The sequence below is a fragment of the Dasypus novemcinctus genome, chromosome 6, assembly GCF_030445035.2.
Source record: "Dasypus novemcinctus isolate mDasNov1 chromosome 6, mDasNov1.1.hap2, whole genome shotgun sequence".
In the NCBI taxonomy this organism is placed as follows: domain Eukaryota; kingdom Metazoa; phylum Chordata; class Mammalia; order Cingulata; family Dasypodidae; genus Dasypus; species Dasypus novemcinctus.
Window position 1 is genome coordinate 117,685,153 of NC_080678.1, and position 26,460 is coordinate 117,711,612.

Genomic DNA, 26,460 nt, shown 5'->3' on the forward strand with positions numbered 1-26,460 from the left:
CTCTAGGGCTTCTATTTGATTGACTTTGTGTTACAACCCATCTTTGATACTTGGTTCAACTTAATTTGGAATCTTATAGTTTCACATTTAGCTAATCTGAAAATTTTCAGCTCTTTTTCATCTGTTTCTTGCCCTTTCTCCCTTGCTGGTTGCATAATAGGAGCCAAGGATACAGTTGGTACTGTGAGCCATGGAGGCTGAAGCTTCCCATGTTGCCCAGGAACCAGTGAAGCCTCTCCCACATTTCTACCCTGCCAGGGTAGGAACAGAGCAGCAGACATGTGCAGTAGTCCAAGACATGCAGGCCAAGACTCTAGTTGCCCAAAGAGACTGATGAACCTTTATACCTCTTCCTCCCATGCTCAGGGTGGGTATGGTGCTGCAGGTATGCATGGAAAACTAAGCTCTGCTGGTTAAAACTAACCACAGTTGCCCAGGTAGACTGGTGAAGAATTGTCCCCTCCCCCCCAACTCCCCTGCTAGGAGTGGAGATGGAGCTCTAGGAGTGCCCAATAATCTAGTCCATGCAGACCAAAGTGCCTGCAGTTGCCCAGAGAGGCTGAGGAAACACTGCCTCACTCCTGTCCTATCATGGGCAGGAATGGAGCCACAGTTGTCTAACAATCCAGTCTGTGCTGGCCAAAAGCACCTGCTGCTGCCTGGAGAAGCTAAGGAAACACCCCCCCCCTCCGCCCCTCCTATTCTATCAAGGGGTGGTAATGGAGCCCACAGGTCTCCAACAATCTAGTCTGTTCAGGCTGAAACTTTCTATAGTTGCCTGGAGAGGCTAGTGCAGGTCCCCTCAGCTTCTTTCCTGCTGGAGGTGGGGCTGGAGCCCAGGCTGGAGCAGCAATCTGACCTGGATGGAAAGAAGCTGATCCTTCCCATCACTGTGATTTTTCAATCAGCCCTGGTTTCCCTTATGCTAGAGGCAGAGTTGAAATGGAGGCTACCAGTCTCTTTCTGACTTGGGCAGGTTCAAACTTTAGGTGTTCTGAGGATGAGACTTTAGACAGTCAGATTTACTAATCAGTAGCTGAAGTTGATGCCCAACTGTATCTTCCTTCCCCATTTTTGGGAAATGGAGGTTCCAACTTCAGCCAGAGAATAGCTCCTGAGGCAGCTTGCACTGTTGGTGGGGGATGGGCACCAATCTCCATAGCATCGAGTGCTCTACTCATGAATCATCACTGCAGATGGGCAGTCTCCTTCTTCCATTCTTCCAAGGATTTTGCAGGATACTTTAGATAGTTCTGGGTGATTACTAACTGCATTGTAGGTTAAGCTGACTCTTGAAGCTCCTTACTCTGATGTCATGTTGCCCCTCCTCCTGTTTCATTGATTTTTCTGTTGTTTTCTTCTGGAAAACAATTTAATTAGTTGACTTATATAAACATTTTACCCCATATCATGACATATGGAATCCTTACTTCCATTTAGTTCCCTTTACCTTCCCTGGTTTTAAATATCACTATCCAAGAATCAGATAGTGGTATGATTTTTGTTTTATTCATAAAATATGATTTATAAAGCCTATGAAGAAAAGGATTCCTTTTGTTTATATTCATATTCCTGCTCTTTCCATTGCTTTTCCTTCCTGATGCTTCTTTTTGCTCATTTCCTATCTGTTTGAAGAACTTTATTTAGCCAATCTTTAACAGTGGGTCTTCTAGTAACAAAGTCTTGTAATTTCCATTCATCTGAGAATGCCTTTATTTACTCTTTATTCCTGAAGGATATTTTCACTGGGAATAGAGTTTGCTGATGATGGTACTTTTCTTTCAACACTTGAAAAATGTGCCACTTCTTTCTGGCTTTCATAGTTTCTGGTAAGAAATCTATCATTCAAATTGTCCTGTGGTTAATGTGTCATTTCTAACTACTTTCATGATATTTTATGTTGTCTTTAGTTTTCAGAAATTTAATTATTATGTGTCCAGGTGTTGATTTCTTTGGAGTTTGCTCAGCTTCTTCAATCTGTAGGTTTGTGTCTTGTGTAACATTTGGGAGGTTTTCAGCCAAGTGTTTCCTTGAATACTCTTTTCAGTTCCATTCTTTTTGTTCTCTTCTTCTGGAACTCCTATAATACAAATGTTAGATTCTTTGTGCCCTGAGACTCTGTTCATTTTCTTTTTAATTTTGAAATAATTTCAAGTGTAGAAAAATAATACAAAATACAAACTTACACAAGTAATACAAACTCCATACAGAGAACTTCTGCACCCCAGATACCCAGAGTCACCTATTTTAACATTATGCCATCTTCATTGTACCATTCTGTGTGCCTGCCTGTCTGCCTGCCTATCTATTAACTAAACATCTGAGAGCAGGTTACACATATCATATTCCTTGAACACATAATACTTTCATGTATATCTTCTATGAACGAAGATATTCACTTATGTAATCACCTTAAGTGCTGTTCTCAAGTTCAGGAAATTTAACATCAATATTAAGCTTATGTTTATATTCCAATTTTTTTTATGTCCCAATAATGCCCCTTTTTAAAGATTTTACTTATTTCTCTCCCCTTCCCCCATTGTCTGCTCTCTGTGTCCATTTGCTGTGTGTTCTTCTGCATCTGCTCACATTATCCAGTGGAACTGGGAAACTGCGTCTCCTTTTGTTGCATCATCTTGCTGTGCCAGCTCTCTGTGTGTGCAGCACCACTGCTGGGTGTACTGTGCTTCTTTCATGTGGGGTGGCTCTCATTGCAGGGCACACTCCTTGCACGTGGGGCTCCCCTATGTGGGGGCGCCCCTGTGTGGCATGGCTCTCCTTGCATGAGGTAGCACTGCACATGGACCAGCTTACCACATAGGTCAGAAGGCCCTGGGGATTAACCCTGGACCCTCCATATAGTAGACAGATGCTCTATCAGTTGAGCCACATCTGCTTCCCCCAATAATGCCCTTTTGAGCCTTTTCCCTCAATTCTTAGATCCCATCCAGTATCATATTGCATTTGTCATTATCTTTTTATTTGCCTACTCTTTAAAAATGTTTTAAAGATTTATTTCATTTACTTTGTTTTTTCTCTATCCCCACCCCCACAGCAGATGGTTCTCTCATCTGTCTGCTCATTGTTTGCTCACCTTCTCCAGGAAGCACTGGGAACCAAACCCAGGACCTCCCACATGAAAGGTGAGTGCCCAATGGCCTGAGCCACATCTGCTCCCTGAAGGCTGTGACATCTGCTGGTTTGTGGCACCTGCTTGTTGCAGTGGGGGTGCATTGCACTGCTAGCTGGCTGCAGCAGGATGCAGTGTGGAGCTCATTGTGGCAAGCGGTGATGCCTGGCTTATTGTGGTGGGTGGCAGCATGTAGCTTATTGCAGCAGGAGACAGAATCTAGCACGTTGCAGTGTCCAGTTCATGGTGGGAGGAGGCATCTAGCTCATTGTGGTGGGAGGCGGTGTCTGCTTAGGTGCTTGTATCTGAACTTGGGACCTCCCATGTGGCAGGCAGTTGCCCAACTAGTTGAATCACCTCTATTTCCCAAAACTTTTTTAATTTCAAAATTTAAAAGGACAATCAGTGCATACCATACAGGATTCCCATACATCATTCCACTACCAACACCTTAAATTGTTATGACACAATTGTTACAAATGATGAAAGAACATCATCACAATATTACTTCTATCTATAGTCCATAGCCTAGTTTGGTGTAGTTTTCCATTCTTTTTTCTAATTATGTTAGCAAATATACACCATAAATATTTCCATCTTAAACCCCTCCAAAATACCATTCAGTGGGATTAATCACATTTTCAATGTTGTGGTATTCTCAACACCATCCATTACTAGAACTTTCCCTTAATCTCAAACAGAAACCCTACTCATTTTTTTCTTTCTTTTTTTAAAAAAAAAGATTTATTTATTTATTTATTTATTTGTCTCCGCATCCCTCCCCGCCCCAAGTTATTGGCTCTCTGTGTCCATTTGCTGTGTGTTCTTCTGTGACTGCTTCTATCCTTATCAGCAGCACTGGGAATCTGTGTTTCTTTTTGTTGTGTCATCTTGTCATGTCAGCTGTCCGTGTGTGGGGCGCCATTCTGCCCCCCATTCCTGATAACCTGTACTCTATTTTTTGTCTCCTTGAGTTTGCATATTATCTGATATTTTCTTAATGGTTACCATGAGGATTAAATTTAACATCCTAAAACTGTAACAATCTTGTTTTCTTTGATACCAACTTAACTTTAATAGTATACACACACTATGTTCCCATAGTCTTTCATCTCCCTCTCCCTTTATGTAGTTCTTATCACAAGTTACATGTTTATGTATTATGAGTCCCAAACCACTGATTTATCATTACATTTTATGCATTTGTTTCTTAGATCCTGTAAGAAGTAACAATTGAAGTTACCCACTAAAAAATGCAATAGTCCTGGTGTTTATATTTATCCCTGTCATTATATTTACTGGAGATCTTTATTTCTTTTTATTGCTTCAGTCAATTAATAAGTGTCTATTCCTTTTGTATTAGTCAGCCAAAGGGGTGCTGATTCAAAATACCAGAAATTGGTTGTTTTTTATAAAGGGCATTTATTTGGGGTAGGAGTTTGCAGATACCATGCCATAAAGCATAAGTTACTTCTCTCATCAAAGACTACTTTCACGTGTTGGAACAAGATGTCTGCTGATGTCTGCAAGGATTCAGGCTTCCTGGGTTCCTCCCTTTCTGGGGCTTGCTTCTCTTTCCTCTGTGTGCTTACTTTCTGGGGCTCGAGCTTAAGTCTTCAGCATCAAATTCCAACATAAAACTCTCACACCAAAAACCCCCAAACTCTGCCCTTTGCCATGTCTTTTTTGAAAAAAGATTTATTGTTTATCTATTTCTCCCACCCCCCCCAGTTGTCTTCTCTCTGTGTCCATTTGCTGTGTGTTCTTCTGTGACTGCTTCTATCCTTATCAGTGGCACCGGGAATCTGTGTTTCTTTTTGTTGCATCATCTTGTTGTGTCAGCTTGTTGTGTCAGCTTCTCTGTGTGTATGGCGCCATTCCTGGGCAGGCTGCACTTTCTTTCATGCTGGGCATCTCTCCTTACAGGGCGCACTCCTTATGTGTGGGGCTTCCCTACACGGGGGATGCCCCTACATGGATGGCATGGCAGTCCTTGCATTCATCAGCACTGTGCGTGGGCCAGCTCCACACAGGTCAAGGAGGCCTGGGGTTTGAACCATGGACCTCCCATGTGGTAGGCAGATGCCCTATCCATTGGGCCAAGTCCGCTTCCCTGCCATGTCTTTTTATCTGACAGTTCCCACCCACTGTGGGGTGGGGACTCAATGCCCTATTGGCACAGGACGTTTACCTGATTACTTAATCAAGTAAACCTCTGAATGCAATGCAATCTAATATGCCCAGAGGAGAAGATCAGTTTGCAAACGTAATCCAATATTTCTTTTTGGAATTCATCAATAATGTCAAACTGCTATACTTTTCAACATGAACTCCCTTTACTTAGCCTTTCTAGTAGGGTCATTTAAGTGTTGATGAAATCCCTCAGCTTTTGTTTTTCTGGGAATGTCTTAATCCTATCCTCATTCTTGAAAAACAATTTTGCTGGATATAGAATTCATGGTTGGCGGTTTTTTGCTTTCAGCACTTGAAATATGTCTTCCCAATACGTTCTTTCCTCCATGGTTTCTGAAGAGAAATGGGCACTTAATCTTATTGAGGCTCCTTGCATGTGACTTGTTGCTTCTCTTTTGTGGCTTACAGAATTCTTTCTTATCTTAGGCAGTTGACAATCTGATTATAACATGGTGTGGTGTGGGTCTATTTGGGTTTATCCTCTTGAATTTTGATGAGTACCTTGGTTGTGTATATTTATGTCTTTCATGGGAAATTTTCAGCTGTTATTCCTTTGAATATTCCTTCTGTTCTTTTCTCTCTTTTCCTTCTGGGACTCCCACAATGCATATATTGGTATGCTTGGTGGTGTCCCACATGTTCTTCAGGCTATGTTCACTTATTTTCATTCTTCCTTTTTCTTGGTCCTCTGATGAGTGATTTCAACTGTTTTTAAGTTCACTGATTCTTCTTCCAGCTCCCATATGCTTTTGAACGCCTCTGGGGAATTTTTTTTATTATCATTACTGTGGTCTTCAACTCTGGTTCCTTTTCATAATTTCCATCTCTAGTGATAATCTCTTTGTGTTCAGCTATTATTTTGCTGATTTCCTTTTGTTTTCTGACTATGTTTTCCTCTAGCTCTTTGAAAATATTTAGGACCATTAAAAAAAAGTCTTGGTCTGGTTTGTCCCTGGTGTGGTCTTACCCATTGATGGTTTCTAGTGCTTTAATCTTCTCCTTTGCCTGTTTCTCCATATGTTTTGAAATCTTTGGTTGAAACTGGGATGTCTTGATAGTTTAAGTTGCTTTTGCTGGAATTCCATGAATGCGAGGAAGGGGGGGAGAGAGAGACAGAGACAGAGAGACAGAGACAGAGAGAGAGAGAGGAAGAGAAGGGAAAAACACCATTTTGATGAGCATGTAGTGATATCACATTGTGGTTTTAATTTACCTAATGACTAATCATGCTAAACATCTTTTCGTGTGCTTATCTGCTTATCAGTCTATTGTGTCTCCTCTTTGGTGAAAAAGGTCTTTTCATGTTTTTTTGTCATTATTCTTTTGAGTTTTGAGAGTTCTTTTTTAATTTTAGATAATAGTCATTTGTTAGATGTGTAGTTTGCAAATATTTTCCTCCATTGGGTAACTTTATTTTTAATACAGATTTGTTGAGATATAGTCAACATATCTTACTATAAAATTCACCCATTTAAAGAGAACTTTTGGGGAGCAAGTATAGCTCAGTGTTTGAACATGTATGGGGCCACAGGTTCAATCCCTGGTACTTCCTAAAAAATAAATAGAATTTCTCTCTTTAGAAGGGCAAAAAGTTTTAATTTTGATGAAGTCCAATTTATCAGTTTTTCCAATTATAGATTTTGCTTTTAGTGTCAAAAGTAAGAACTCTTTCCTATTATCATATCTTAAAGATTTTCTCCTTTTCTTTTTCTAAAAAGTTTATACTTTTATGTTCTACATGTAATCTGTGGCCATTTTCAGTTAAATTTTGTAAAATGTGGGAGAAATAGGTTGAGGTTCATTTTTTGGCCTATGGATGTTCACTTGTTCCAGCACCATTTCCTGAAAAGGCTTTTATTCCTCCATTGGATTAATTTTGCACCTGTGTTAAAAATCAATTGAGTGTATTTGTATTTTGTTCCATTGATCTATCTGTCTATCTTTATTCCAATGCTGCAATGTCTTGATTACCGTAGCTATATAATTGGTCCTTGAATATAAGCAAATTGATTCCTTCTATTTCATTCTTCTTTCTCAAAGCTGTTTTAATTCTTCTAGGCTGGTTGTCTTTCCCTACAAATTTTAGAGTAATCTTGTCTTTACCTACAAAGGATCTTTTTTTTTTTTAAGGAGTTATTTATTTACCTCCTCCCTCCATTGTCTGTTCTTTGTGTCCATTTGTTGTGTGTTCTTCTGTATCTGCTTGTCTTCTCTTTAGGCGGCACCAGGAACCATCCTGGGACCTTCCGGAGTGGGAGAGAGGTGCTCAGTTTTTTGTGCCACCTCAGCTCCCTGGTCTGTTGGATCTCTTTTAAAGATTTATTTATTTATTTATTTCCTCCCTTCCCTTCCCCCTCCCCCCACCTTGCTGCTTTTGCTGTACCCATTTGCTGTGTGATCTTCCGTATCTATTTCTCTTTTTTTCTTCTCTTATTTTTTCTCCTCTAAGATTCACCAGGATTTGATCCTGGGGATTTCTGATGTGGAGAGAGGTTCCCTGTCAGCTGCACCACCTCAGTTCCTGGTTTCTGCTGCACTTCACCTTGACTCTTCCTGCTTTGTCTCTCATTTGTTGTGTCATCATCTTGCTGCATGACTCACTTGCATGGGCACTGGCTCACTGTGTGGGCACTCGGCTTGCCATGTGGGCACTGGCTCACCATGCAGGCATTGGCTCACTATGTGGGCACTCATGTGGGCACTTGGCTCACCACATGGGCACTTGGCTTGCTGTGTGGGCACTCAGCTCACCATGCAGGCATTTGGCTACTGTGTAAGCACTTGGCTCACTGTGTGGACACTCAGATCACCACGCAGGTACTGGCTCCCAGCAGGCATGCTTTCTCTTCTTCTTCTTCACCAGGAGAACCCAGGGATCAAACCCGAGTCCTCCCATATGGTAGGCGGAAACCCTATCACTTGAACCACATCCACTTCCCTGCTGCTCTCTTATTGTCTCTCCTCTTTATCTCTTTTGGTTGTATCATCTTGCTGCACCAGCTCTCTGCTAGAGCCACCACTCCTGAGCAGGCCAGCAGTCCTGCACAGACCATCACTCCACTTGGATCAGCTCACCACGTGGGCCAGCACTCTGTGTGCGCCAGCTCTCTGCTCAGCCCAGCTTTTCTTAGGAGGCTCTGGGAATCAAACCATGGACCTCCCATGTGGTAGATGGGAGCCCAATCACTTGAGCCGCATCCGCTTCCCCTACAACAGATCTTGCTGGGATTTTTATAACAATTGTGTTAAACCTGTATTTTAATGGGTGGGGGGGGGAATTAACATCTTTACAATACTGAATGTGTTATGTCTTTCCATTTTTTTAAGAGTTTATTTGATTCCTTTATTAATATTTTGTAATTTTCAGCATACAAGTCCTGTGTGTTTTGTTAGATTTACACTTAATTTTTAAAAAGTGTATTTCTTATTTGTTTTTAAAAGATACTTAGATTCATAAAATGTTACATAAAAAATATAAGGGATTCCCATATGCCCCACTCCCCACACCTCTCACTTTTCCCCACATTAACTACTTCTTTCCTTAGTGTGGTACATTCATTTCAATTGATGAACACATTTTGGAGCATTGCCACTAAGCATGGATTATAGTTTACATTGTAGTTTACACTCTCTCCCACTCCATTCTGTAGGTTATGGTAGGATAGGTAATGCCCTGTATCTGTCTTTGCAATGTCATTCAGGACAATTCAAGTCCTGAAAATGCCCCCTGATTTACTGTTAAGCAGTTAAATTTTTTGAATGATGGTATTGTATTTTCAATTTCAGTGTCTATGTGCCCACTGTTAGTACATAGAACTGCCATTGGTATTTTGCATGCTTTTCTTATATCCTGTGACCTTGCTGAAATCACTTATTAGATCTAGAGTATTTTTTGTAGATTCCATGTAATTTTCTATACAGATAATCCTATTATCTGCAAATAGGAGAAGTTTTATATTGTCCTTTCTGATTGGCATGCCTTATGTTTCCTTTTCTTGATTTATTGCCTAGCTAGAACTTCCAGCACTATGTTGAATAAGAAAAGAGTGCCAATCTTGTGTTTTCACTGATGTTAGGGAGAAGGTGTTCAGTACTTCACCATTAAGTGTAAGGTTACCTGTAGGTTTTTTTGTAGATGTCATTTATCAAGTTGAGGAAGTTCTTCTCTCTTCCTATGTTTCTGAGAGCTTTTTTTTCCTCTGTCTGGTTGCACCATCATCTTTTTGGTGCAATGCTTTGTCTCACGGGGGGCCTTGCACATCTCTGTGCCACATGGGGGCCTTGCACCTAACTTTGCACGTCTGGGATGCCTCTTCTCTTTTCTACCAGGAGGGCCCGGGGATCAACCCCAGGTCCTCTATATGGTAAGTGGGAGCTCAATTGCTTGAGCCATAGCTGCTTCCTTATTTCTGGGAGCTTTTATCATGAACAGGAGTTGAATTTTGTCAAATGTTTTCTACATTGATTGTTACGATTATGTGATGTTTCTACTTCAGCCTGTTAATATGGTTGATGGTATTGATGGATTTTAAAATATTGAACCAGACTTGCACTTCTGAAATAAACGTCACATATGTTGTAAATCCTCATCATGTTTTGCTGAATTATATTTGCTTTTATTTTGTTAAGGAATTTTGCATCTATATTCATGAGGGATATTGTACTATTTTTGCCTGGTTTTGATATCTGGGAAATATCGTCTTCATCAAATGAAATGGGAAGTTTTCTATTTTCTGGAAGAGATTGTATGAAACTTGTGTTATTTCTCTTTAAAATGTGTGCTAGACATTGCCAGAAAAATATCTAGGCCTGGATTTTTTGTTTGGGGGGAAACTTTTAAAAACTATGAATTTATTTTCTTTAATAGTTAAAAGGCTATTAAAATTACCAATTTCATGTTGGGTGAGTTGTGGTAGTTTTTTCAAAAAGTTCTTCAAAAATTCAAGAAGTTTCAAAATTGTCAAGTTAATTTGTATAGAAATTTTATAGTATTATTCTTTGACATCTGAAGGTTTGTGGGATATCATCTGTTTCATTGCTGATACTAGTAATTTGGATATGCTCTTGTTTTTCCTTTGTCAATCTTGCTGGAGTTTGTCAGTTTTATTGATCTTTTGGAAAAAAACCCAGCTCTTTGTTTCATTAATTTCCTCTACTGTTCTAATGCTTTCAGTTTCACTGATTTATGCTCTTATCTGTATTATCTTTATTTCCTTCTTTCTGCTTACTTTAGGATTATTTTGCTCTTCTATTTATAGTTCCTTGAGGTGCAGACTTATATTATTGATTTGAAACTTTTTTTTTAAGATTTATTTTTTATTTCCCCCCACCCCAGGTGTCTGTTCTCTGTGTCTATTTGCTGCGTGTTCTTCTTTGTCTTCTTCTGTTGTTGTCAGTGGCACGGAAATCTGTGTTTCTTTTTGTTGCGTCATCTTGTTGTGTCAGCTCTCCGTGTGTGCAGTGTCATTCCTGGGCAGGCTGAACTTTCTTTCACGCTGGGCGGCTCTCCTTATGGGGCGCACTGCTTGCGTGTGGGGCTCCCCTATGCAGGGACACCCTTGTGTGGCATGGCACTCCTTGCATGCATCAGCACTGCGCGTGGGCCAGCTCCACACAGGTTAAGGGGGCCCGGGGTTTGAACCGTGGATCTCCCATGTGGTAGGCGGACAACCTAACCACTGGGCCATGTCTGCTTCCCTTTTCTTTTTTAATATATGAATTTAGTGTTACAAATTTCTTTCTCTGTGAAGGGGCTACTTTAGGGAATGAAAAGGTGAGTCCAGGATCTGGCAGAAAAGTATGGCCATGAAACACGTGGCCATGGAATTCCACCTGAAAATCCTCTGAGAGAAAGACTCCTACCAGAAAACATCTGGAAGAACCCATGAGAATTTTCCTTGATGGTCCAGGATTAAGGAAAAGCCCTGGATATTTTCAAGGGACCTTATCATTGCCTCCCCCCCCCCCCGCCACAGGGGAATTGATGGGTAGGGTAATCAATGAAAACAGCAAACAATTGGGACTCCTCCCCTGAACATTAACAAGTGGGAGGAACAATTAATGGTTTAAAAATCAAGCACATAAGTTAAATTGTCCCTTTTTCCTCTCTCTACCTGGACCAATATGCAAGTATATCTGGGACCCATAATCTGTTATTTTCTCCCATTTCTATTCTCTTCTCCCATTTCCTTAATAAATTACTGGCCTAACTAAACTGGCATATTCTTAAATTCTTTTATGCAACATAGTCAAGAACCCGGAGGAAATCTGGCAACATCAGGATTACTTCAGCTATGTCCCAGAAAGTTTGATATGTTGTATTTTCACTTCCATTGATTTTAAAATGTATAATGTATTTTTTATTCCCCCTGAGATTTCCTCTTTTTTTTTTAAGATTTATTTGTTTATTTCTCTCCCCTCCCTCCATTTGCTGTCTGTGTCCATTTGCTCTGTTCTTCTCAGTCTGCTTGTATTCTCATTATGTGGCTCCAGGAATACATCTTGGGATCTTCCAGAGTGGGAGAGAGGCACCCATTCTCTTGCACCACCTCAGCTCCCTGGTCTTGTTGTGTCTCTTATTGTCTTTCCTCTGTGTCTCTTTTTGTTGTGTCATCCTGCTGCATCAGCTCTCCACGTGGATCAGCACTGCTGCGCGGGGTAGCACTCCTGCATGGAGCTGCACTCCTTGTACAGGGCAGCATTCTGCATGGGCCAGCTCATCACACAGGCCAGCTTGCCTTCACCAGGAGGCCCTGGGTATCGAACCCTGGGCCTCCTCTATGATAGATGGGAGCCCAATCGCTTGAGCCACATCAATGTCCCGAGGATTCCTCTTTGACCCATGAATTTTGTAGAAGTATGTTGCTGAGTTCCTAAGCATTTGGAAAATATTCTGTGGCATTTCTCTTGTTGATAGCTAATTGGATTCCGTCGTGCTCAACAAACACATTCTGTATGATTTTAGTTCTTTCCATTTTTTTAAGATGTGTTTTATGGCCCAGATCTTGTCTATATTGGTACATGTTCCATGGGTACTTGAAGAGAATGTGTATTTGCTTTTATTGTGTAGTGTTCTATAAATACTGATTAGATCTTGTTGATTGATGGTGATGTTAGGTTTTTCTATATCCTTGATGAGTTTTTGCCTGGTTTTGTCAATTGTTGAAGATGGCTATTGATGTCTTCAACTTTAATTGTGGATTTACCTATTGATCCATTCAGTTCTATCAGTTTCTGCCATACATATTGTGCAGTTTCTTGTTTGATGCATACATATTTAACTTTCCTATGTCTTCTTAGTGGATTAATACTTTTATCATTATATAATGTCCTTCTCTGTACTGGTAATCTTCTTTGCTCTGAAGCCCACCTTATCTGATATTTATAGAGATAGTGCAGCTTTTCTTTGATTAATGTTTGCTTGATATATCATTTCCTATTCTTTTTTACTTGCCTCTATAATTATATTTGTAGTAAGATTATTTTAGATGGTATATAGTTATGTCATGTTTTAAAATGGACTCTGCCATTCTTTTTATTCCCCTCCATTTTTTTCTAATTAGAGCAATTATAGGTTTACGGCAACAGAGTTTTCCTTATCATTAACATTTTGCATTAGTGTGGTACCTTTGTTACAATTGATGAAACATTAATATTATAATTATATTAACTACAGTCCATAGTTTACATTAGAGTTCACTCTGTGTTGTACACATATCTACTACTTAATTTAGCCACTTTCAGAAATACAGTTACCAGAATACAATTGAAGTTGAAATACAGTTGAAATTGAAATTAGCCACTTTCAAGAATACAATTGAGTATTGTGCCTCTGTCGCCACCAACCATTATCAAATTTTTCTTCACCACAAACAGAAACTCTGCACCAATAAAACATAAACTCCCCCATCACATCCATGGTAACCTGGATTCTAATTTCTGACTCTGAGTGCACATATTCTAATTACTTCAAATAAGTGAGATCATAAAATATTTATCCTTTTGTGTCTGGCTTATTTAACGCAACGTGATGTCTTCTTTGTTCATCCATGTTGTCACATATATCAGAATGTCATTTTCATGTCTGAACAATATTTCATTGTATGAGATATACCACATTTTTAAAATCCATTCATCTGTTGATGGACATTTTGGTTCCATTCACCTTTTGGAAATTGTTATTAATGCTGCTGTGATCATAGGCATGAGAGCATCTGTCTGAATCTCTGCTTTATTTTCTTTGGAGTATATACCAAGAAGTGGTTGATGGGTCATAAGGTATTTCTGAGAAACTGCCAAACTGTTTCCAGGCTGCTGCAGCATTTTACATTTCCACAAACAATGTAAGGGTGTTCCTATTACTCCACGTCCTCACCAACGCCTATTTTCCATTTTTAAAGTAGTAGCCATTCTAGTGTGTGTGAAATGTTATCTCACTCTGGTTTTGATTTGCATTTCTCTTAATGTTAATGGTGTTGAGCATCTTTCCATGTGCTTGTTTTCCCACTTCTTAATTGAGTTGTCTTTTTGTTGTTGAGTTGTAAAAATTCTTTATATATTCTAGATAATAAACTCTTATCAGAAATATGGTTTCCAAATATTTTCTACCATTCTTTTGGTTGTGTTTTACTTGCATGATAAAGTCCTTTGAAGCACAAGAGATTTTAATTTTGTTTTTTTAGGAGGTACCAGGGATTGAATCCAGGGCCTCATACCCTGGAAGTGGGTGCTCAACCACTGAGCTACATCCACTCCCCAATCAGAGCTGGTTTTTTCATTTGTTTGTTTTCAGGAGGTACTGGGGATTGAACCCAGAACCTTGTACATCTGAAGCAGGTGATCGACCACTTGAGCTCTATCTGCCCCTCAAAAGATTTTAATTTTGATGAAGTTCCATCTATTTTTTTTCTTTTTTTGTCTGAGTTTTGGTGTAAAGTCTGAGAAAATATTTCCTATCTCAAGGTCCTAAAGATGTTTCCCTACGTTTCATAATTTTGCATATGGCTATCCAGTTTCCCAACATCATTTGTTGAAGAGACTAACTTTTCCCAGTTGAGTGAATTGCCACTCTTGTAAAAAATCCATTGGGGTAAGCAGATTTGGCTCAACTGATAGTGTCCGCCTACCACATGGGAGGTCCAGGTTCAAACCCAGGGCCTCCTGACCTGTATGCTGAGCTGGCCCATGTGCAGGGCTGATGCATGCAAGGAGTGCCATGCCATGCAGGGGTGTTCCCCATGTAGGGGAGCCCCATGCTCAAGGAGTGCACCCTGTAAGGAGAACTGCCCAGCACAAAAAAAAGCACAGCCTGCCCAGAGAGAGCTGCCACAGCAAGATTACACAACAAAAAGAGACAGATTCCCAGTGCTGCTGACAAGAATCCAAGCGGACACAGAAGAACATGCAACTAATGAACACAGAGAGCAGACAATGGGGTGGAAGGAGAGAAGGGGAAATAAATAAATAAATACATACATACATACATAAATCTTTTAAAAAAATCAATTGGCCAGAGTTGTAAGGATTGATTTCTGAACTCTTAATTCAATTCCATTCATCTATATGTTTGTCCTTGTGCCAGTACTATGCTGTTTTGCTTAATGTATCTTTGTAATAAGTTTTAAAATTGGGAAGCATGCGTCCTCAAACTTTGTTCTTCTTTTTCAAGATGGTTTTGGCTATTTGGGCACCTTACCCTTCTATACAATTTAAAAGAAAATAAGTTTTATAATCAGTTTTAAGATTGGGAAGTCTTCCAACTTCATTCTTCTTTTTCAAGATGGCTTTAGTATCCAGGTCCACTTACTTCCTTATAAATTTGTTGATTGGCTTTTCTAGTTCTGCAAAGAAGGCTATTAGAATTTTGATTGGGATGGTGTTGAATCTGTAAATCATTTTGGGTAGAATTGACATCTTAACATTAGTTAGTCTTCCTATTAATGAACACGAAATGTCCTTCCACTGATTTAGGTCTTTTAAAAATTTCTTTCAACAATGTTTTATAGTTTTCCATGCTCCAGACCTTTACATATTTGGTTATATTTATTCTTAGATATTTGACTATTTTAGTTGATGTTGTAATTTCTTGATTTCCTTTTCAGATTGTTCATTGTTAAAGATTTTTTTGTTTATTTATTTTTTACTGTTTTAAAATGACTTCTCAAATTTATTTAACTTGTGTATAACATGGTAGAGTATTGCATAAAAAGAAAAACATAGCCACCACTCAATATTTACTAAGCCTTGCAGACAGCTCTTGTTTAGGCAGCATGTTGGGCAGAGACCACAGGATTTGCATTATCCCTTGAAAGATGGAACTCCAGCCACCACCAGAGTATTCTAGTTCAAAATTCAGTTTTTCAAAAAAGATTTATTTTATTTATTTCTCTCCTCTTCCCCGCATTGTCTGCTCCCTGAGTCCATTTGCTGTGTGTTCTTCTGTGTCCACTTGCATTATCCAGCTGCACTGGGAAACTGCATCTCTTTTTGTTGTTGTGTCATCTTGCTGTGTCAGCTCTCTGTGTGTGTTGCGCCACTCCTGGGTGGGCTGTGCTTTTTTCACGTGGGGTGGCTCTCCTTGCAGGGTGCACTCCTTGCGTTTGAGGCACCCCTATGTGGTGCCACCCCTGCATGGCATGGCACTCTTTGTGCGTGGCAGCACTGTGAATGGGCTAACTTACCACATGGGTCAGGAGGCCCTGGGGATCGAACCCTGGACCCTCCATATGGTAGACAGATGCTCTATCAGTTGAGCCATGTCTGCTTCCCAAAATTCAGTTTTATTAGAGATCTCAGCATAATAAAAAAATGAGTGGATTCTTGCTTTTTCTTTAATTTTTCTTTCCTATTTAGAAAAATGACTAGAGCAAAAACAACTATTTAACAGGGACTTGTCTCTAGAAATCATTTACAAAGGTTTAAATCCAGGCTTTCTATCCTCTCTCCATCTTTTTTATTTTAAAATGAAAGGGTTTTGAAATATTTCAACCTGTACTCAGCTTGCTACATAAAGCCACTGCTTTCTCAAGTCTTATACATAATGCCGATTCATTTCACAAACCTCTGGTCTTAAGTCCACAGGGGTGCCAGGCTGAAGAGCCCAGGGTGATGGCTGTTACAGAATCTTGTATTAATTGCAAGGCCAGTCATAATCCTAACCTTCAACAGTGGACAGCTGATTGCATCATATATTGTGTACACCAGGCTAAGATGAGAGAGTATACCAGACATACTTTGTCTGCTACTTGTTAGTTTATTTATTTTAAAAGAATCCAGATGACATAAATGTTACATAAAAAATATAGGGGATTCCCATATGTCCCATCTCTCCCCCTTCCATACTTTCCTATATTAACAATATCCTTCATTAGCGTGGTACATTTGTTACAATTGATGAACACATAGTGAACCATTGCCACTAACCATGGATTATAATTTACATTGTAGTTTAGACTTTGTTCCATGCAATTTTGTAAGTTATGACAAAATATATAATGGCCTGTATCTGTTATTGCAATGCCATGCAGGACAATTCCAGTGTCCCCAAAATGCCCCCATATTACACCTATTTTTCCTTCTCACTCCTCTCAGAACGTCTGGTGGCCACTTCCTCTACATCAATGATAAAAGTTCTTCCATTGCCAGAATAACAATAAGTCTATAGTAGAATAATAGTAAGTTTACTTTAGTCCATTGTTCATTCCCCAGCCTTGAGGATTTTGGGATGGTGATGCCCACTCTGTCTCTAATTGCCCTGGGGCTTAGATCCCATGGGGCAGATGGGTGGAGCTATACTGAGACCAGCTCAGCAACAGGTTCGCTCAAATGGAAGGTGATGCAGTACTTAAGAAATAAAGGGACAGAAAGCAAGACACAAGAGAGAAAATAAAGTTGGAAGCAGGGGACTCACAGCTTCTGGAACTGAGAGCCTCGATCCTAGTTTCCACATCGTATTCATTAGAAATTACAAAGCAGTAGTTATCTATGTTTACTTTCAAGGCTGTTTGTTATTAGAATCACCACATTTACAATAATAGGGAACAGGCCATACAAAGTTCAAATGCCTCCTCATGCAAACAGTTTTCCTGCTGACAAGACAGTGCTCTGTCTAGTCAAGGCTGGTGTTCCTAAGCCCACACTTCTTATCTGCATCATGGAAACATTTTAACTTCAAGCCAAGTTCCCACATTCAAATACAAGCTGTTTTCCCACATTTCCCCCTTTTTGTTTTTGCAAAGTAATAAATACAGCTTGGGCAGTTTCTTGTATTAATCCCTGGAGGGTTTGTAGGGTGCATCTGAGGCCTAAACACATACAAAGCAGACAGGAACAGATAATTAATATACCTCCTATAACACCCCCTCCCCGACTCTAAACCATATCACAGGGCTCAGGGATCTTAATCCCCCCACAATTCCTGTCATAGTTTGTGAGGCAGAAAGCAACTGCAAATGAGCATGTTGAATGCTTGTTATTTGGACTTGTAATTGAGAAATATCTAAGCTTAAATTGCTTTTATGACCATGCAAATAACGTTTCACTGATTCCTAAGGAATATCACTGCTATTATATACATAGGGGTCACACAGAAACTAGACATATTCCAATCGCATTGTAGGCATAAGTGCATATTTCCAGTTTGTAATTCTGCTCCCAAGCCCAAAGCTGCATTTTATACATAATCTATAACTGCAGTAGACTATACAACAACAAACAATAAAACTTCCAACTAGCAGTTAATGAATAGACTTTCATTTCTCATTGGGCTTAAGATTCCCAACCAGCAGGGCTATATAGGCCAGTACTTGATCAAAAATGACCTTATTTTCCCAGTTTGTATAGTTTGAGGCATAGGCAGTGACAAATTGTTATTACTCCCCCATCTTGGGCTGTGGGGCAGCTGGAAGTTTATCTCATAAATTCAATGCCTTCATTGGTCCTGCTCTTAGCATTTTCACTGGACATGGGGCCACAACTCAGTGTTGAATTTAAACTTAGTCCACTGTTATGAGGATTCATTTTCTAGTCAGGTAATAGTAGTTTTCTTGTTATAAGAGTCCTGATGCAGTGTCTGCCAGCAGTGAAAGCATACCTCATCCCTCCCAAGAGCAGGAGGGGTCAGATGTCACAGTCATTGCAGTGAGCATGAAGGACACACATGGGTGATGTCCATGAGCTGTTGCAAAGTAGCAGGCAGCTGGGTGTGCTGCGCTAGGCACCACAAAGTCTGGTATCCATGATGTTCACCTTTGTGGTGGAGCCACTTTCCTTCTTTTCTGGTCTCAGTGGTATGGCTCTGGATCTTCAGAAAGGCATCAGCCTCAACAGTCCTGAAAGGAATGTTAGAGGAGTGGGCAGGGATATGATAGACAGTTACCTGTTGTTGCTGGCAAGTGTCCCAGATATTCATCCACAGATCTCTCCCTCATAGAGGGTGATTCACAACAGCCCATTGTTTCTGAATTGTTTTAATATTTGCAATCCACCCCTAGATAGGGATGGCAGTCTTCAGAGTAACTGGACACTATTGGGTTAACTCTTTCACTTTCAGCAGGGCTTCCTACGCTACACACAATTGCTTATTTTATATTGTACTGTCGGTCCCTTCTCAGAATTGTGACTAAAACCCAAGGGGTACTTGTTTAGAATGTTGCTTTTACCACAAATCCCACCCAAAGCCAATATTGGGGCTGCCACATCCAATTCACAGGCTAAGTCAATGTCCACCTTCTCCCTCTTTTCTACTTTTTTATTTTTTAAAGCAGCCTGTGGAGGTCCTCCTACTCCCATGAAGGACCTTTCCTACTTAACACATGCAGTGGTTTTAGTATTTGAGCTAAGTGAGGGATGAGAGATTTTTAGTTTTCCAACAGTATTACAAACTATATTAACATGAGAAAACATTGTACTTTGTCAGTTACAGCAGAGGGTATAGTTTTGTTTTGCCCAATCAAATAACTTAAGAATTTGGTAGAGCAGCAGGGACTTTGTAGCCCGTGTCAATTGTTTACTTAATTTAGGCTTTTAAGATAAGATACTGTTGTCTCTGATATATCTTTTAATTTTGAAAAAGGATTACTGGTTAATGTAATGTCATCGGTGGGGTTTCAGTCACAGATTTCTTCTATGCAGCCAGATTCTTTGCCACCAGGCCAGGGCAGATGGTCGTGCTGTGCACACAGCCTTGGGGAAGCACTGCAGAAGTCTGTTGTTGGGTTTCCCACAGATAGGGGAATGCAGGCTGGCTTGACTTGTATAAGAAGATACTAAAGAAAGTCTTAGCAAGTTTTAAAATGAAGTGTTAATGACACAGTTGGATATTGATTTTTTTGCAATAAGTGAGCAATATTTGGAACTGCTGTATTCAGTAGTGGTGTTACTTTAGTTTACAATAGAGGTTGTTTCTGTGACACATACTATTTTTTTAAAAAATAACTACAACCATGATTAACAACATTGTACTTTTGCTGAAACACTGGTAAATTTTCAGGAATTTTATACACTTTTTAAGTATTCTTATGAACTTTTTACTCACACAACTTAAACTAACAGAGGGTTAAAGAATTCTTTTAATTTTATAACACTTTTAAACACTTTCCATTCAACTTATAACATATTAAAGGAACTTAACTATTTTATTACTTTAATTTTTTCAAGGTAAAAGAACAAATCTTCTGCAACAGTTTAAAATAAAAAGATACTTTTCAGGATCTGATTTTGAGAAAGCAGGTTTGAACATTATATTCCTTTAAAAGTGATAAAACTTGTTTCTTTTTTTTTTTAACCAAGGAAATGATAAGGTTAAACCATAAGAAGCTATTTTGATAAAACAGACTTTCTTTGTATACTGATTATTCAGGAGAAAAACTCTTTATAAACTTTTACTTTAAACAGACTAATGCCTTGAGAACTTTGTCACATTAACAGAGAAAGGAGAAAATTTTAACTTTGCATTAATATACTGTTTGATACTAAAGTATTACTTAAAAAGATTTATTTTATTTATTTCTCTCCCTTTCCCCTGTTGTCTGCTCTCTCTGTCCATTCGCTGCATGTTCTTCTGTGTCCGCTTGCATTCTTGTCACGCAGCACTGGGAAACAGTGTTGCTTTTTTTGTTGTGTCATCTTGCTGGGTCAGCTCTCCATGTGTGTGGCACCACTCCTGAGTGGGCTGTGCTTTTTTCACATGGGTGGCTCTCCTTGCGGGGGGCACTTCTTGTGCATGGGGGACACCCCTGTGTGGCACGGCACTCCTTGTGTGCAGCAGCACTGCAAGTGGACCAGCTCACCGCATGGGTCAGGAGGCCCTGGGTATTGAACCCTGGACCCTCTAAATGGTAGGCGGATGCTCTATCAGTTGAGCCACAACAGTTTCCCTGGATACTAAAGCTTTTAAACCTTTATAGATAGACCCATTAAATCTTACTTAATTTTAACCATAAAAATTCCTTTTCCATGAACCTTCTGCACTCTCTGTATTCAGGTTTTGTTTCAAATTTTACTTTTTCTTAATAACCAATCAAGTATCTTAGGACAAAATTATTTTCTGTTTCTGTAATAATAAAAGCACATTCTATACACTGTACCTACATAAATTGTCAAAATGATTTTGGAAACTGTTTCCAATCAAACCTTTTACGACATACAATTACCATTAACACTAAACAAACTTGTTAAAATAATGATTCAGTTTGGTTATAAGCAAATATAACTTTTCTTTATTTCAAATACCTAGTAGCATGCAATACTAGAAACAGTCTTTTAAAAACAGGTTGACAGGGGAGGCTGCCTGCCAACAAGTTTTCCTATAATAAAATTACTTTTTGTTATTATCAATTCAGTTTTTGTTTAATAATGACTTCTTGGAATTAGCCATTTAAACACTTTAATTCAAACAATGCATCCACAAACTTCTTATAATTATTTATAACCATAAAGACTATAATTATTTTATTTTAAGACAAATTTCACCTTCACAGAACACATTCCCTTACTTAATGTTACCACAATACCTTCTACAACTTGCTATGTACATTCAAGTCTTGTCCTGCATATTTCCATTTTGATTTTATGAACACGAGCCATCTTCTTTTAAGACAAAATACACTTTTTTTAAACAAACTTATTAAATTTCAGTCAGCAATACCACAACTTTTTATCTTCTTTAATATTCATTTATGTTTTGCATCCTTCATTTTATCCTGCAAAGAAAAATAAACTATTTATTTCAATTTAGGCAAGAACTATTTTTTTAAAAAGATTTTTTAAAAATTTATTCCTCTCCCCTTCCCCTCCTCCCCCCCAGTTTTCTTCTCTCTGTGTCCATTTGTTGTGTGTTCTTCTGTGACCACTTCTATCCTTATCAGTGGGAATCTGTGTTTCTTTTTGTTGCATCATCTTGTTTGTCAGCTCTCTGTATGTGCAGTGCCATTCTTGGGCAGGCTGCACTTTCTTTCACACTGGGCGGCTCTCCTCACAGAGCATACTCCTTGCATGTGGTGCTCCCTATGCAGGGGACACCCCTTGCATGCATCAGCACTGTGCATGGACCAGTGCCACATGGGTCAAGGAGGCCCGGGGTTTGAACTGGTAGACTTCCCATGTGGTAGCCTAGAACTATTTTTTTTTTAAGAGACTTATAGTAATTTCATTAATTAAGACTCACAACTTCTATCACTGTAGAGATCTTATTAACATATAAACTTATGTATTAATATAAACACTTATTTAATTTTTGGCCATTTGAATAGAGCTCTTTTAGAAATTTTTATTTATCAATTTATATTATCATCTGGAGCTATCAAAATACACACTGACATTGAACAAACAGACACAAAAACAATTACAACACACCAACAGAAACATAAAACTTACTAATTTGACCCATAATTCTTACTCTTTTGGTATAGCTGTTTCCAGGCCCTCCATCATTTCACATCTTTGATTTTGCTGCTTTTAAGATGTCTCCTGGAATCTGGGTTGCCTGTAACATGCAAGCTTGTTCTTGGAAACATTTTATTAGTAATCAGCAACCAGTTAAGATAACTTGAGCAGCATAAATGCAGTTAAGCTTTTATTTAGCAGTTTAGACATTTGGCACACATTTTTTGGGTTACTACTCTTTAAGACTACACTGAGACTTGAAGTTCAGGAGTAAGCTATTGATTCAAAACTGAAAATTCTTTTTAACACCTTGATAAAAATTTTGTACTAATTTTATTAATTTGGCCAAAGAGGCCCAATCAGAATCAGCATGGAAACAAAAGAGAACACCAATGTTGCCATGTTTTCTTCTTCTTCCAGCAGCTTAATTCTATTATCCCCCACTAGCCCACAAGCAGGAAGCACTGCTATTAATTCATTTTGCTAAGCCAAATATTCAGAAGTAGGAATTTTCTTAGTTGTATATCCAGTATACCCAGCTGTGCCACTTCCAGACCCATCATTAAAGATTGTAGGGGCATCAAGTATTGGATGAGACTTAGTTATTTTAGGTAAAATCCACTGAGTGCATTTAAGGAATTGTAATATATGATTTTTAGGGTAATGATTGTCTATTTGTCCAATATAATCAGCAAAGGCTATTTGCCATTGTCAGTGATTTTGTAGGCAAGCCTCAACTTCTTTGCATAAAAGTGGGAGAATGATATGAGAAGGGTCCTGTCTGTGAAGGGCACGAGTGCATTCATGGCCTTTAAGTATAATCTGGGCCATAAAATCCACATAAAGAGATAACATTTTAATGATGCTATTAGGTAAAAATATCCATTCTACAATATGATCTTGTTGCGTAAGGACTCCTGTGGGAGAGTGTAAGGAAGGTAAAATAAGCAATTGCAGCAACTGTTCTGGATTAATGCATTCAACTTGGGCACTTTGAATTTTTTTTTTCTATGAGTTTTAATTCTTGTTCTGTTTCTTTCATCAAAACCTGAGGGCTGTTTAACTGAGGATCTCCTCATAATAGGGAAAAAAGATTAGATAGCTCATATGTGGAAATGCCCATTTTGGGCCTCAGCCAATTTTTATCTACTAATAATTTTTAGAAATCATTCAAAGTTTTAATAGAATCCTTATGAATCTGAACCTTCTGAGGCTTAATTGTAATTTTGTCAGTGATAGTCCCAAGATAAGAAACAGGAGTAAACTTTTGAATTTTCTCAGGGGAAGTTGTTTTTTTTTTTTTTAATTTATTTTTTTATTTATTTCTCTCCCCATGCCCTTCCCCCCATTGTCTGCTCTCTGTGTCCATTCGCTGTGTGTTCTTCTGTGTCTGCTTGTATTCTTGTCAGCGGCACCTGGAATCTGTGTCTCATTTTGTTCTGTCATCTTGCTGCATCAGCTCTCTGTGTGTGCTGCACCATTCCTGGGCAGGCTGCACTTTTTTCACAATGGGTGACTCTCCTTACAGGGTGCACTCCTTGCACATGGGTCTCCCTTATGTGGGGGACACCCCTGCATGGCAGGGCACTCCTTGTGTGCATCAGCACTGCACATGGGTCAGCTCATCCCAAGTGTCAGGAGGCCCTGGGTTTGAACCTTGGATCTCCCATGTGGTAGGTGGACGCCCTATCCATTGGGTCAAATCTGCTTCCTCTCAGGGGCAAGTTTTTTTTTTTTAAGATTTATTTCTTTTTTTATTTCTCTCCCCTTCCCCCCACCCTGGTTGTCTGTTCTCTGTGTCTATTTGCTGCATCTACTTTGTCCACTTCTGTTGTTGTTAGCGGCACAGGAATCTGTGTTTCTTTTTGTTGCATCATTTTGTGTGTCAGCTCTCTGTGTGTGTGGTGCCATTCCTGGGCAGGCTGCACTTTCTTTTGTGCTGGGCATCTCTCCTTATGGGGCATACTTCTTGTGTGTGGGGCTCCCCTACACGGGGGACACCCCTGTGTGGCACAGCACTCCTTGCATGCATCAGCACTGCACATGGGCCAGATCCACACGGGTCAAGGAGGCCCAGGGTTTGAACCGTGGACCTCCTGTGTGGTAGATGGATGCCCTAACCACTGGGCCAGGTCTGCCTCCAAGGGGGCAAGTTTTAATCCTGCTGCAGTTAAGCTCTAAGGCCTGATATGCTAAAACTAGAGTTTGCGAAGAGTGAGCAGCACACAATATATCATCCATGTAATGTATAATATAACAGGAAGGAAAAGCCAATCTTACTGGATCTAAGGCTTTAACCACAAAATTTTGACATATGAAAGGAGGTGTTGGTGGAGGGGAAAGTGACTTTCTAAAGTCAGTTAATGAAGGAGCTGAAGGCAAAACAACTTTAGATTTAGTATCATCAAAAGATTCAGTGGGAGGAACTTCCTTGCATTCGCTATCTTCACTCTCCTCTTCCTCCTCTTCTGTTTGCAAGGGTTCCAAAACAAATTTAATTATAGTCCAAGTGGGCCAAATGGTAACAGGGAGTGGAACACATTGTACATGTAATTTTTAAAACTCTTTTGCCACTCTCTCCCAATCTCCTAATTCTAAATTTCCTATTGCTGGGAACCATGAGCAATATTTTTCTACAATCTGTAGGAGTTCTAAAATATGAGACTCACTGGCCTTGGCTCCTCCTGCCTTGAGGAGTTGTTTCAAGAGACAGACATATGGGCAATATTTTGTTGAACTGATGCCGTTTCCCATCATAACCCTGAAAAATACTCAAGAGTATCCTTATTTACCAAGGACTTCAAAGGCCTTCTAAACTACTTGGGGCTCTGCGCTGTTACACCAACTTTAGTTTCACTCAAAGTGATCCTTCTTTCTTCAAGTCCCTCCCTGTTTGGGTACCAGTTGCTGAGACTAACTCAGCAATAGGTTTGCTAGAATGGAAGGTGATACAGAACTTAAGAAATAAAGGGACAGAAAGCAAGACACAAGAGAGAAAATAAAGATGGGACCAGGGGGCTCACAGCTTCTGGAACTGAGAGCCTCGACCCTAGTTTCTACATCACCCACCTTTTTTTTTATGTGAAGCTTTTCTACCTCTGGTTTCTTCCCTGTTAAGGTTTCTTGCTCTGGGAACTTAGATGGGGTTCTAAAGGTGTTTAACTCCAGAAAAATCCATTTTGCATACGTTATCCAGCCAAAAGAAATCAGATTGATTGTGTACACTTCTTGCCAACAGTTCTGCCAAGGTCTCTCTCTCCCTTTTCCCCATGGGGTCTTTTGGTATGCACCATGCCTCAGGGGTCTGTGGTTCACCCAGGGTTTCTGTGGGCTTTGGTCCCTGCAGGTATCGTTGGGTTCTAACTTGCTGCTGTGACAGAAGGGACCCAGGCCACACTGCCTCTTATGACTCCCATGCTGTGCAGGACTGAGTGAGAGGGAGGGTTCCAGATCGGTGGGACTATGACAGAAATTTCCTGACTGATCTTGGAGATCATTTTTCTTCTTCTTTGATTCAGCAATTATGGAGCCCTTCTCCAGTCTCTGTCATCCTCCAGGGTTCTAATCAAGTGGAACTTGTCCTTTTATTTGTTGATTCTTAGGGGAGACTTTTCCAGAGGATGTCGTATGTCACCATGTTGATGACATCACTCCGTGAGCTGTTTCTTTCTTTTTTAAAGATTTATTTTCTTTATTTGTTCACCACTCCCTGTTGTTTCAGTGCTTGCTGTCTGTGCTCTCTGTGTTCTTCTGTGTCTGCTTGTCTTCTCTTTAGGCAGCACCGGGAACCAATCCTGGGACCTTCTGGAGTGGGAGAGAGGTGCTCAATCTCTTGTGCCACCTCAGCTCCCTGGTCTGCTGCATCTCTTATACTCTCTCCTCTGTGTCTCTCTCTTTTTTTAGAAGATTTTATTATTTTTATTTATTTCTCTCCCCTTCCTCCCCATTGTCCATTCTCTGTGCCTTCTTCTGTGTTCACTTACATCCTCATCAGGTGGCACTGGGATGTGTCTCTCTTTTGTTGTGTCATCTTGCTGCATCAGCTCTCTGTGTTTGCATTGCCACTCCTGTGTTTTTTGCGTGGGTGGCTCTCCTTGCAGCGTGCACTCCTTGTGCATGGGGCTCCCCTATGTGGGGTCACCCCTGAGTGGCATGGCACTCCTTGTGTGAGGCTGCACTGCATGTGGGCCAGCTCACCACATGGGTCAGGAGGCCCTGGGTACCGAACCCTGGACCTCCTACATGGTAGGTAGATG

At 39.8% G+C, this 26,460-nt stretch overlaps 1 protein-coding gene across 12 annotated transcripts in view; it reads left to right on the forward strand.

The window, feature by feature from the left end:
- The window catches only part of LOC131278822 (uncharacterized), a 146,963-nt gene that overhangs the window by 91,403 nt on the left and 29,100 nt on the right, over positions 1–26,460 (forward strand). For 9 of the 12 annotated variants that reach the window (XR_011649106.1, XR_011649107.1, XR_011649108.1 and 6 more), the window contains one exon: positions 3,056–3,143. The exons of 1 other annotated variant lie outside the window; for it this stretch is intronic. The gene's annotated coding sequence lies outside the window, so the exon portion shown is untranslated. The remainder of the gene's footprint in view (positions 1–3,055; positions 3,144–26,460) is intronic. 2 more of the 12 variants (XR_011649110.1, XR_011649105.1) reach the window with 1 other exon arrangement.